Source organism: Xylocopa sonorina, unplaced genomic scaffold, assembly GCF_050948175.1.
Source record: "Xylocopa sonorina isolate GNS202 unplaced genomic scaffold, iyXylSono1_principal scaffold0014, whole genome shotgun sequence".
Classification (NCBI taxonomy): domain Eukaryota; kingdom Metazoa; phylum Arthropoda; class Insecta; order Hymenoptera; family Apidae; genus Xylocopa; species Xylocopa sonorina.
Window position 1 is genome coordinate 2423120 of NW_027490090.1, and position 11312 is coordinate 2434431.

Sequence of the window (11312 nt, forward strand, 5' to 3'; positions counted from 1 at the left end):
TGTTATTATTGTTTTGTTTGTAATGTACTTTAGAGTTGGAGGGAATTTGAGTTGGACTGTAACAAACTTTGTTATTGCGTCTGCCATAGAATGCGTATTGTTCCTGAGACATCATGGCACGTACGTCTAACAAGCTCATTCGCATTGCATTTACATTTACGAATACAAATAATAAAGGCATAGGCTAAATCGAATTTAATGTTTCATCGTTTGTTGGCGTACTTTTGTTGTGTATTAAAATTGCGGAAGTATTGTAGAATATAGCACGAGAAGGAAAATTGAGGTAAATAGAAGAAGAATGTTCCCGTTTAAAGGGAAGACGTGTCTGTTGATACTGACAAGGGTACGCCGCGCTTCTTTTTATGCCCTGCCCGGCTAAAGGGCACATGTCTCATTACACACGAACGTTCTTTTGAATGGCCTCGCCCTAACAAGAATACGCCTCGATGTTTCAGAAATTTACGTCGACAGGCACTTTTTATTTATTTTACCACTTTCGAAAAAGCGGCCGTGATGGATCATTTTCAATGTACAGTTGTTATTATATTATATTATAAGAAAATATCGTAGATACGTGTCTCCAGAATTGAAGCAAAAACGGAAAAGTTAGCAAAGTGTCAAAAAGCGTAGATCAGCGGCGTTGAACCATAACCCATAATCTGTTTTCGATAGCATTGTGGCAGTGCCAGGCACTAGCGACTTCGTAGGTGGTTTCGTTCTGCACGCGAGCGTAACCCCCATTCACTCGGTCCTTAATAAACTAGCGAAATCGCTTTAAAACCCAACAGTATTTCTAGCGAATCAACAGTTCCACTCTTGCTCGGTCCTCCTTTCTCTCTCTCTCTCTCTCTCTCTCTCCCTCTCTCTACTTAACCAGGCAACCGGTTATCGGTGTCCTCGTTACTCTGGTGGAATAGCAGCGTATGCGCGTGCCACACCACGTAGCAACCCCTGTACGCCCTGCAACCCGCCATGGTATTGATCCACGAGCAGAGTAACCCCCATCCCCCGTAGTCTATCGAGTTCCGCCCCTGCGGGAGTAGGATTGTGGCGATGGTAGGAACGGTGGTGCTGGCTGATATGGTGGTAGTGCAGCTGGAGGGACTCGAACCCGAACCAAGAGCTCAAGCTAAACTGAACTATCCCTACCTGGCTGGTTGGTTGCGAGCCAGTCTACCCCCGTCGTACTGCTGACCGTTTCGCCTCCGTTCCTCCCTTAGCTTCTCACGTTCATCCGTGCACACCCATGATGCGTATAGATGTGGAATAACGTTTACGTGGGAGTCGCTTTATGGACACGCGTTTGTCCGATGGTGGACGCCGTTGCGTGCCGGTGTTTGCTTGTATGTAATATGCAGAACCAGCCACGCAGAGCTGGCCGGAGGGAAGCTTGGTTGTAGTGGTTCAGGTCTAGATGAGTACGTGTGAATAGTTTTGTATGCGCCTCTTTTATTTTTTTCTCTTTGCGCGCGTGTCCAGCGAAAGCACCATCGTCAGCCTCGTTCCTCTGTACTCAACCGTCTCTACTTTTCCGAATGCGGTCGTACATACGCGGCGAACGGGAGATCGCCGATATGCAATATCGGCGGTTAACCGACTCGTCCAAGGGTGGAATTGTGCCTCGAATAACAAATGGCCGGTATGTTTGGAGGAATTTCACCGGGACGTGGTAATTGATTGGCATTAGTTGGGACGACTGCTCTGCTTTGATCCGGTCAATTTGTGGACTTGGTAAAACACGATATCGGCCGGGTTCCGTATCAGTTTTGTTCCAAATATGTATCTAGGTGATGGACAGCCTCTGATAGTTTGCAGCAGACAGCTCCCTGTGGTTGCTCCGAGTTTACCCCGGGCTTGTACCGGTAGTTTCCGTCACGTTAAACTCGAGCACTCGGACTTTCGTTACTCGGAGAAGAAACGTATACCTGTAGCTTCTATCCGATCTTCTATTTCGTAATGCAAAGTGTTTAGTTGATCCGCTAGCTCTCGCATACTTGTCTCGCAACAAGTACATTTGGATGCAACGATTTTCGTTTGTGCGTTTCCAATCGTCCGAACTGATCGATCGCTCGGTAAAAACCACTCGATTCGCAGTACCACCCCAGTCAAACGCCAGTGAAGAGACGCGAGAAACCATCCGATACCGAAACCGTCCATCGCTTCTCCTCTCATTTTCATTCGTTTACACGCCTTTCATTCGCGGAATGTAAAAGAGGGGTGGAAGTCAGGGCCGTGGCGCTTGAGCAAGGCTTCCTTGTCATCCCTTTATCGCGCGGTCGAATTCTCTGCGACTCTCTTCCTCCTCGTGCCATCCCCACGTTAGAGTAAACAGTACTCAAGCCTTTTGTATTACCTTTCATGCCCCCGCTCCGTTCCCCGCGTCCCTTGTTCTCTAAGAGTGGATTCACGAGGAATTTTTTTTCGGGGGTTAAACGCATGCCAGAGGACACATCCGAGCTTCTCTCCTTTCATTTTTTTCCCCCTGTCCTGCTCTCACCGGGGTCTCCCGTTCTTCCTCTTCTTCGGACAGTATGACAACGTGAAACGGTTTCCCGTAGGGCACACGAGCAACGGGTAACCGCAACGGTACTCCCTACGTGTCGGAATTATATTCATCCGTCGACTCGCCCGTGAACCCAATTAACTCCCTTGCGGCCAGATATCCGTGGTTCACGAAAAAGTGCCGGTAAAGAACGCGGCTGTTCGTACCGTTCCAGGGTACCGGGATTAGTTCTCTTTTTCACTGGACGCAAGGGTTGAAGGTACCGGTCCGTTGAGAGGTCCGCAGGTTAAACCGGGCAGCGCTATTACTCGTGTCTAATCGCGAGCACGAATGCTCGTCATAAAGGTTGTCGACATCGTCTGGCCGAACCAGTTTCAGCAATATGCCCGCGTATCGAAAGAAAAGTTAAATGGAAGCGGAGATAAAGCGAATCCGTGGTGGTGATCGAAGCGCAGTCCGGTTTCGATCGATAACTACCGGGAGTAAAATTGGAACGACGGATAACGGACGTTCGGCCTGGTTACACCGCGGATGGAGAATAACGGGTGTCCCGTAGCTAATAAATCGGCTTCTTCGTCTTCGATATGTTCCTCGCGTGGGAGATAAACCCCCGTGGATCGTGGTAATATGGATCCCAAAGTCGCCGCTTTCGAAATGTTTCGTCGCGTGTCAAAACGATTCGTCTTCCGGTCGAATTAACTAATTCTACCCTCGCCTCGTGTCGCGCTGAAAAATGTAAGAGGATTTCGCCGCGCTCGTCGCGTCCCGGGTATTTTCGTGTTTCGTTTCGACGTGCAACCTGGAAATATTTTTGGACGCTGAAACATCTTGACTCGTCGCAATAATTTAGAGGACTATGTCTGCGTGTCTGCGAGGAACAGGCGGAGGAACTCGAATAATCGATTTTTGATCTGTTATTGGATTTCCACTTGGTTGAAGCCTCGCCTGTTTTCTCACCGAGAGTGATTCGAAAAGGGAGTCCCTTAAATGCACACCGACGAAAATACTCTTGGACAGCTCGTAAAAATCTGAGGGGAGCAATTTAGATCGAACGAGAAAGATTTTAGAAGAATATTAGATGGAACATTGCGTCGGCTACATTAATCGGGAAACAGAAATGATTGATCGAGAAATGGATTAGATTTGATGAATGCATTTAAAGGATTGCAAATTATGGAACTATGGAGCATCGTTGAAATCTTCTGGAAAGTTGAATAAACGATTTGCGCCACCAGAGGTGGTAATCCGTCGATTAGGATTATCCAAGGATTATCTTCCTTTCCCATCTGCTTCTGTTCTTGCGTTCCAAGGAATAAACGTGATTGCCACTCGAGTCGTTTCGTTCTCTTCCGCTTCTCAACTGCAAATTTCGTTTTATTTCGCAGAACTCGCTACCCTAGTTTTCTTTCGACGCTCTTGCGAAGCTGCACGAATAGATGCGTTTATGATACAGGAGGAAGATGACTTGTGTTAGGAAATAAATCTGAGCTCACGTTTACCTCCTATTTTCAGATTTCATCGATGGCTAGAAGAAGTTTCGGATTCGAATTTATTTTGAGATTTCAATTTTATAAATTCCATGGAGAAGAAACACCTCCAATTATCCTTGGCGAGCTGTTCGATTCTACTTTTAGTCGATGGGAGCCGTCGTAGTCGAGGCAAAGATCGCCCAGGGAAATAATGGTGTTGAGTCAACAGAGGCGTGATCAAATTCACGGACACTATTACCGGCTGAAATGAAAATGCGTTCGTGCGCGGAAATCCATACCGCGAAGCTCTCTCAGTTGGAAGGATAAAAGAAAAAAGACAAAAATGCGAGACACGTCCGCGATATGTCAACAAAATGCGAAGCCGAATACAAATTGCATTCCTAAAATGGCTCATCGGTGAACTCTGGCTTCTCTGACGTTTCGCGTTTACACGACATTTGAATCGGTTTTAATCGGTTCTGTGCTCGAAGACTGGCAAATTTGCTGATTAAATTTGAAATGAATCGCTTGGAATCATAGAGGATTGAATGAACGCGCGACAATATTAAATAAATTGTTTCTTTTATTACATTGATTTTATATAGAATAACAGTTGGAAGGAAATAATAAACTGGCCCTGGTCTCCCCTCTGGATCATCCAAACATACGCCGTTGTCCAAATATTTTCGTTACCAGCCATATGTAACGTCAATCTTGGTATTATACCTTTGGTAAATTGAATCTCCGGCACGATCGAGCAAGTTCTCGATGGTTTCCCGACGAATTCGTCTGGAAACCGGCTCGATGTGCTCTTTCTTCTTTGCGGTAAAAGTCCATTGTTTCAAAGGGTGGAATCAGTTGGCGATATGGCGCGATCTGTCGTTTTCGTGACCGAACAGATACGCGCATTGTCGATTATTTTTATCGTTATTGCCACGTTCTTCCTTCGAGTTACACGTATCCCGATGGCTGCGACGTACTCGAATAGAAATTGAATGAAATTTTACGGTGCTCGAACGGTCCTCCGTTCGATAGGACGGTAACGTCGCGGCACTTTCCACCGGTAAATGAAAAAAGAATCTTTCGTGTGCAATTTACATCATATCCTGGTAGAAAAATAGTTAGGCGCGAAATCGAGAATGAACGCACGTTCAAGACGAATGTTAGGTACGAACGCGAAGAAAAAGATAGAAAGGACACGGACGGCGAAAGCGGTTGTCCGGAAATAAGCCTGCGAACACGTGCCATTGTGATCGTAGCAAGCTTTGTCGAATTCGTTTTCGAAAAAGCAACGAACGCGGCAGCTGAATGCGAGAAACGAGACCGACAGAATGGTTCTGTCGTAGAGTGGAGAACCTCTCTCTCTCTCTCTCTCTCTCTCTCTCTCTCGTAATACTAAATCAATATCTGACGGTGGGGTAGCTTGGCATATAGGGTGTTTCGAAAGCAACCAGCAAGCCAGATATCGAACGGTCATTGACATCCTTTTACGTACGCGGTACAAAAATTGAAATATCAAAGACGTCACGCAGTGTCTGTAAAAAAGTATTGAAATTCCCGCGTTTCTATCGCGTTACAGTTTCAGGATTGAATGAAATTTATGAGAATGGAATCTAATATTCGTCACAGTTTTGAAAAGTAGAATTTCTATGGGAAACGGGTGGCGGGGTGAGTCATGAAACTGTCGGTTGCGTCACGTTGTTAACGGTGAGGTCGATTTTTGCAAAGTAACGGAAGGAATTAACGAGGTTGCTCATCAGTTTCTGTCTAATAAATCAATTTCACCCGATCGCAAAGGGAAGAATGCGAAATGACATGCTGTAAATGATGAATATTCGTGAATATCGATCGATTAATTTTTAATTAGTTATACACGAACGTATCTCTATCGACTATATTCCGTTCGTTTTGAAAATAATCGGTGTTTCGTTTCACCGCAAACAGCTACCCGTAATTGCAACACCTAATGGATTGCTAAGAATTGTTCCGATCGCGCACGACAGGGACAACGTACGTTTCCATCAGCGTTATTAAAAAGTCCCGTATCGCATCGTCGTCGATGCGAACGCAAACATAGCTGTAGAGCGGTAATAGAATAACGGAAAGGTATCCGGAACTGGAGAGGAAACTGATAAGTTTCTGGGACGAACGAGGAGGAGGGAGCCGTCGACGAGGGTAGAGGGTAGGTAGAATGGCGTAGGTTGTAAGGGCAGTGTGTTCGTCACGTGCCGAGTGTTACGTGGCTCCATTCAGCAGCGTTGATATATACGCCCCTTATGGATCTTGCCTGAGAATCATATTGTTGGACGTTCAATCGTGATTCGTAACTGAGAAATAAATGCGCGGCAACTTACGTGGTTTGCGCATTGGGATTTTCTTAAACCGAGCTTGCAAGGAGAAGACCGAAACACGCGAGCATTAAAAATATTAGCGACGAAGGGGTGAGTTCGCGGTATTGCTAGTGGGACACCCTGTATCGGAGACACTTGGTATTCGTAGCAAGTACACTTGGCCACCCTTCTCATGCTCGTGCAGTTAGTCACCCTGTTCTACCCTCGATTTTCCAACCACCCTCGTCGCTTACTATAGGGTGACACGGAAACACGAACGAAACGAGCGCACTGCCGGAAATTCAACGGTGATTGTGTCACGATTGGGAAAACGGGTCGAGAAAATAAGAAAGCGCGATCGTACCTGTTCGTAGCCACGAATCCGATTTTTCAGCTGTCCTTTCGAATCCGTCGTTTTACGTTGCGAACATAAAGTTGGAATAAATAATCGATTTGCGCTTGATTTGTGGTGGCTCCTTCGTCTATCGCCATTGTTCTCCATCCTTCCGCGCACAGTTTCTCCTTCTGCATCGGAAGGAACGAGGTTAAACGAGTCTTAGGGAAATTCAGGAAAGCCCGATTTCACCCTTCGATCCTCTCTTCGCATGACCCACCCTTGGCGCACTTAGGCGCATTCTCCCCTAACCCCGTTTCCACTCGTGCTGTACGTACACAGGCCGTTTCAAAAGGCCGTCTCCGCGAGAGACAATGAGAAAAAGAGAAAGGGAGAAAGGTAAGGTGATACGAGAAGAGAGTTGGTGTCTGGTGTAATATATTGGTAGAAAATCTGATATCCAGGAAGTTCTCTTCGAGAATTACGCAGAACTGGCTTTTGCGCAGCTAGTAATTTTTCAAAGACATTCGCGAGCGCAAAGCGATCGCATCTTTTCATTCCGCGAGCAGTTGTGATATTTGCCAAGCAATTTTCGGCGTGCAGGTGTTCGACGCCCGAAACGAGGGTTCGGGGCAGTTTTTCACGAATCTTGGACAAGGGACCCACGTGGCTTACGTATCGGGCTCACGATGGCCCCGAAGGCAGCAGGTGATGCCTGTAGGTTCACCTGGACCTTTCGGATTTCAGGCGTTTCCGACTTCATAAATAACGAGTTTCCCCCCGCGGCCTCCCTCTCGACGCGACGTTTCCCTGCTCCTATCCAAAACGATATCGGCATTAATCCATTCGCTGTACCTACGCACTCGAATTTATCCAACTCTGTCCGATCCTTGAATCGACGGAATGAGAATTAACGATGCGTTTCTATGAGAATCAGAATTAACTACTTTCGACTCCGTTGGGATATCGTTACTTTCTCGTCGTCCGCAACGAGAACTGTTTTCCTCCACGTTCTTTTCCCTTCTCTCTATTCAGTTTCAAATCGAATCTCATGGTTTTCCACTTAATCTCTTCCAGAAGGATTTAACGAAATAGGAATCGAATGTTCCCGGTATCTTATTTCCCTCCCCGTTTCCTCCGCAATACGGAACGATTCATTTGGACAAATAACCAATTATCTACGAGGAGAAATCTTTTTTACCAGCGATTTCTATTCGATTTCTAACGATTTCTATTCAGCGTGGAATCGCTGGACGCATTCGTTCGATCGCATTTCACTTTTCAAACTGTCTTACAATACCCAGTGCCTTCGGCTCACGTTCGAGTCATACGGTTCTTAGACGTATCGCGCGTACACGAGCTCCTGTTATCTTTTAGCCAGACAAGGGTGTCGGGCGCGGGTACGTGAAACGTGTCAGGTCTCGCTAAACGGATCGGTGTTGTTCATACGTGGCGAGGTTCCTTCCATGTTGTTGCCGTTGCGTCGATACGTCGTTCGCGTATGGTCTTGCGGAGGAACGCGAGCACAGGCCCAGTCTTCTTGGCCTATGCAGATGCGCAGGAACGCTCGCGTATTGCTCGCCACCCGGTTTTTACCGTGCAACGACAGCTGCTCTTCGGGGCCGCGTTGCGTTCGCCACGGAGACGAGGGGTCCAGTTTGTTTTCCGTGGACTATGCTTAACGAGCCCATCTGGAGATCACCAGGCTACTCTCGAAGAGGAGAGAGGAGCCACGTTCCAATGCACACTGATAGCCTTTGAGAATAATATCGGTGTCCCTTTCCATTTTAAGGAAAGGTGGTGGGTGTGCGCTAATGATGGAAAATAACCACTCTTTCGTTTTCGACCATTCGAATCCCCCCACCTCCCTGCTTTCGTACAGAATTTCATCGACTTATCGGAAATGCATCATCCGCGCCGGCAGCGCGCTTTCTCGCCACTCTCCACTCGAGATAAGGGTTGAAGAGGAGGCCGAGGAGGTCGAGAGGGCTCGAGCAGCTTAAGAATTAGCAAAGAGCCTTGCGGTACCGATAACGCGAAACGTATCCGCGGTGGAATCGGTTGAAGACGTTAAGAAGAAATGACCATTCCTTTGTTGAAAATAAAAGGTTGCATTATCGGATATTTTTATGATTTCTGATAACCGTGACGAAGGACTTTATTTGCACGGAACGGCATAAAAAATGCATGTACGAGCTTTTTTTTTACATTTTCTCCTCCCTGTATTCTTTCTTCTCGTCAGCAGACATTCAACTTTGATCACGTTTTAAAACCGAAACATCTGCTCCTCAAAGAGGGAGACGAGTACGACTCGGTTTAATTAAAATCCGCGAGGATTCATTGCGGCTTTTATATTAAAGATACCTCCTAGGCTCTCTAATTGGACGCCAACGTCGTTAATCAAATATATACTTTTCTGCCCGTATAGTCGTTGACGCGAGTACACGCCGCTGTGCTTCCTGTAAATAGTGTTTCGTTGGTTCCTTTTTCCCGTCGTTAGAATGGGAAATTTAGGTCGAGATGAGAGAAAAGTGAGAGTTGGGTCGGAAGGAAAATGTTCGCACTCGTACCGATTCGATACCATTAGTGTCTTTTTAGGTGAACCGAGGAATCGAGGTCAACCGAGGTGGAGAAACATTTACCGCGTCGGCTTGGTAAACTTCGACGAGAGATAAAGAAGTCGATCACGTCAAATACCAAATGCAACAATTACCATTTATTTAGGCTACCCTTAATATCTCATTTTAATAGGAGCAGCTAAAATAAATAATATAACTTTGTGGGTCCCAGTCGTTTCTAACCCGATCTGACGTCGGCAGGCGGCAGTAACCCTGCTAGAATCGAATCCTACCTTGAGGACTCTTGAAACGAGGGGACTGCCCCCACCACAGAGGGCCCGGCGCAGGGCCCGGTCAGGTCTGCCGACATCGTTCCAGTCTCGCCTCCTCTGTTCTCAGTTGTCGGCGAACCGGTGCTGGGACTACGCGTGTTTCTTGCGTCGGTTCTGTTATTTATCAGTGAGTGTTATTTACACGTTCTAATCTCGCAGCGAGTGCATCTATCTGTGTTGGATACGAACAAAGGTGAGGTACGTGCGGCGCAATAAAGAAGAAGAACAGATCGAGACGAAAACGCAGAAACTGATGAAAGTTCGAGAGCTTTAGAAAGACCTCCGTTCGTCGCGATATAAAGCGTGTATTTTAGCAGGGAGATAGAGGATTCCAATTAATCTTTTCAACGGAACTTGGCCCGTAGTAACGATGTCGTGTTGTTGCCTACACAGGATTTTTCCATGGTTCGTTTGCTCGAATTCTTCGTCGAAATTGCCGTCCTACGTGAACGCCGCGTATCGGGCAGATACAAAATGTTGTTTGCCGTTTGTCAGTGGATTCCTCGAACCGTGTATCGCTTTAGACCGGTTCGCCGGTGTATTCCCCTGGCTTCGTTCTTTCTTCTTTTTAATTTCGCTCGGAAGTCCGTATCGCGCGCGCGCGCCCGCGCGCGCGTGTTCCTGGATTCGATTGACGCGGGTAGATAACGAGAGTGCGCTTTTGCACGCTATTTGGATACACCTCTGTTCTACATCGAACGTGGATCATTGAGATTGTCTATTAAGGAAACTTTGGAAATGACGAACTTCGAAACAGAGAATAGATTCGTTTGATGTCAGTTTTTTGAAAATGTAAGCTGTAATCGTGGTAGAATCTCATCGAAATTGGCTCGAGGATTCGGTTACGCCCGGATGCGTCCAACACCGTGCGCTCGGAGCATGTTCGCCGGTGAAACGCTATTATTCACGGTCCACTTCAAGGTAGAAATCTTCTTCTAGGAACAGCAGTCTGCATCTGCCGGATGACAAACTAAAAGATGCTAGAATCGTAGCATTTTCATCCTGTTGTTTCTTGCTTGCACGCGCACACGCACGCACATTCGCACGAATGTACCACAAGTCCGGTGTTATTCTTTCTCTCCCCTCTGTCGTTTCATCGTTATCATTTGCGTATCTCCATGACAGGATTCGTGTCTCCCCCGATTCGTTCGCTGAGAGATTCTCTCTCTCTCTCTCTCCCCCTTTCTGTTATACAGAATTATCCCAATGGGGGCACACACGAGTGGACGACACGAAACGGAAGCGAGCAAATAGCAGCGGGACATTTTCTTTTTCATTTAATATTCCCTTTTCTACGGCAATATCCGTCGTGGGATCCCTTGCTTTTTTACATTCCGACTCCAACGTAATATCCAGCTAATTGAAAATTACTGGCCGCAAGATTATCGGATCGTCGCGGATAAAAAGAAAGACAGTCATCTTGAACGAAATCAACGACAGAATCGCTAGCCGTGAATTAATAAAGAACGATCGCCTTCGCAGGCTAAACGGTTTACGGTCTAATCCGTTCCATCCCTCCATGCAGCGAACGGCCGTTCGCCGAGAACGGGGTGGACGGAAAGTGTCGCGCTTTTAAATTGTGTTTCCGCATCGGCAGTCGTGTTTCAATGAATAATTGCTAAGGAACGGACGGGCGAACGGAAGTGGAGAGGAAACACGATTGGAGAGGAGCGGCGTGCCGGCTCGGTGTTTCGAGCGGATTCGCGTACCGTGGGAACGATTCCGCTCTGGATGAGCCGAGCCTTCGCGAAGTCGAGGGCCGTGGAATGTTCACCGGCAACTTCTT

At 47.0% G+C, this 11312-nt stretch overlaps 1 protein-coding gene across 1 annotated transcript in view; it reads right to left on the minus strand.

The window, feature by feature from the left end:
* Positions 1-4967: 4967 nt before the first annotated feature.
* The window catches only part of LOC143431888 (zinc transporter foi-like), a 93967-nt gene continuing 87622 nt past the window's right edge, over positions 4968-11312 (minus strand). Inside the window, exon 12 of the mRNA XM_076908865.1 lies at positions 4968-4980. The gene's annotated coding sequence lies outside the window, so the exon portion shown is untranslated. The remainder of the gene's footprint in view (positions 4981-11312) is intronic.